Below are 2,813 nucleotides of genomic sequence, written 5' to 3' on the forward strand. Positions count from 1 at the left end.
CCTATATGGTGTATAATAGTTGTTGATGACTACCATGGTCTTACTGAGGTCTTTTGTTTTGGTTATAAATTCCATATCTGTCTCTTGAGGTAAAGGTCATGTAAAGACCTATGTTATAGATCATTGTAAAATTTACTCATGTATGGAATTATGATCAAGTCATGTAATCCCATCATCTTGGGCATGTAGTGTAATGTTGAGACAAATATCTAACCCCATTGTGTTGGGTAATCAATGTAAACATGAGTCATTGATGATAGGAAAGGTCATGTCTGGTTGAGTCATAGAGTCATGTACTTCTTTATATATCTTCAGAAAATTCAACATGTGCTCAAGGGGAACATGGTCAGTGTTCATATTCAACAAATCAAATCTACAGCACTTATGTCAACAAAGGGAGAGAATTCTTCATTCAGCATTGGTCAACCCTTTTCCCTTAATGTCAAAGGGGGAGAGAAGCTTGGTGTTTAGGGAATGTTTTGGTGACTTGGGCGAGAAACTCGGTATATTTAACGATGTGTTTACAGATATCTACAGATGATGGTGACCAAACACCAAAGTGGTTGCCATTAAGTCCAAAGGGGGAGATTGTTGGCATTATGACAAATGTGTTATCCTTGATGGCAACCTACTTAATAAAGATGTCAAAATGATGGTAGCAGGATGGATATTCAGAAAAGTACAGATATAACAGAAAGATTGGACAAAGGAATATCAGTTCAGAGACAGAGGAATGATAAAGATGAAATTTGAAGAAGTATACACGAGTTTTGAGAAGTAAATCTGCATACATGCACAAATATGGTGAAGAAAAGTCACGTACAGTTTTCGCACCATGGTATTCTAAATACCAAGTCTCTTTACCATGACATAGGCTCATAGTTATGAGCGCGACAACAAATATTTGATCTCGTCAAGGAATACCATCAACAAAACTATGGATTTGACCCATGGTATTGGCTAAGCCCTAAACTATATAAAGAGATGGAGATAAAAGTGTTAAGTGTGCATAATTTGATTTATTGATGAATTGTTTGATCTGAAAAAGTGTGCACTTGGGAGTGTAATGATGGATCAAATATTATAGATCTGAAATGAATACACACTAAATAATTTGCTTATGGGTTAATAGATTTGTGATGATGATGTTATAAACAGTGTGTTTTGAGATTTGGTTTTGATTGATGATCTGTTGTGCAACGAAGGTACTATTTAGTAGTTACATATCTATACGCAGTTTTTCTTCAGAAAGTTCGCATACATACGTGAATCGACTTTTGGGTAGTCACGTATCAATTCTACAGTATAGACAAATCTGCACGCGAGTATGCCTCTTGAAATGCACGTACATATGTGGAAGTGTCTCATAAGGGATGTGGACATATACTAGGGTTTTTTTGTATATGATGTCTGATCAGTGTTGTGTTTGTATCCGTCTGTCAATGAAGTCTTCGATGATGATCTCTTTTTGACAGTGTTGACTAAGGTTGAACTAATTATGTTATGAAATGTTGAATTATAATGATAGTGTGATTAGATGATTTGTATTTGGCTTAGAGATATGTGACAAGGTCGGTATTTGTTTCAGTGATTGATTTTTTATCACTCAATGCATTTGGCAAGAAATATCACGATTTTTTATAATCATGATTATAAGAAATATCATGATTTTTTATAATCATGATATTTGATTTTAATTCCATAGTTGAAAAATTGTCGTTTTTGTGAATCATGATATTTTATCTTTAATATTGTGGTTGAAAACAGTGATAAGTATTTATCTTTAACATAATCACTAAAAATTGTTGGAATTTTAAAGCTTTTCAAAGACATGATATTTTATCTTTCATGTCGTGTATGAAAATCATTGGAATTTTAAAGTTGTCTACGTCATAGATATTTTATCTTTAACACCATTGCTAAAAAATGTCGAAAATTTACCCCGAGAAATTTTTAGACAATAAAATAAAAATAAAAACGTTATTTCAGCATCAACACTTTCAATTTTTGAGGCATTTTTTGTATAAAAAAATCGGTTCACCCAAAAATAAAAATCGTTCCTACACTATTCATTTTCAAATTGTTTTTTCATATTTTTTTTGGGGTTTCTTTTACTAGAGTTCGCATTTTTGTTATTACAATTCCCCTTTGATTAGTAACTTTGTTGACTAATTTTTTGACAAATTCCAACAATAATATTAATCTTTCTTTTTTATCTTTTTGACCAATTTTATTAATAATAAATTAATATTAATTCAAATCACAATATTTATCTTTCATTTATATCTTTTCCACCATAAAAATGAATATTATTCATTCTCCCACACAAACTAAACTAATGTGCTACATGAACAAAAAGATTCTCCTTTACATATGATACAAGGCACCATTTCAGTCTTGAGCAACGAACCAACCATACAAATATGTCAACAATTGTGACAAAACAAAGGTCTCACACCATCTTGTGCAATGCAATCATACCCTACATGCATAAACAAAATAACTATTGAAACCAAAAATATAAACACACCACCTTTTTCAATATTTTATGTTATTTTCTGTGTCAGTTCCCCTTTTTCTACCATGTCGCGGTCATGCAAAAGGCAAATGGTTATGGCCAATGGACTATTAAACAACTTTCATGGGCTTGGTTACATGACTTGAAAATATATTATAAAATGTTATTAATTATTTGAAGTGGCTTGGTTGCATAACTTGAAAATTTATTATAAAAAATTATTAAGTACGTTTTTTAATATATTATAAAATATTTTTAAAACATTTTAGATATTAAATATATATTATCATCTATA

The sequence above is a fragment of the Pinus tabuliformis genome, chromosome 1_2, assembly GCF_031772625.1.
Source record: "Pinus tabuliformis cultivar Carrire ecotype Pingquan chromosome 1_2, CPIR1, whole genome shotgun sequence".
NCBI lineage: Eukaryota > Viridiplantae > Streptophyta > Pinopsida > Pinales > Pinaceae > Pinus > Pinus tabuliformis.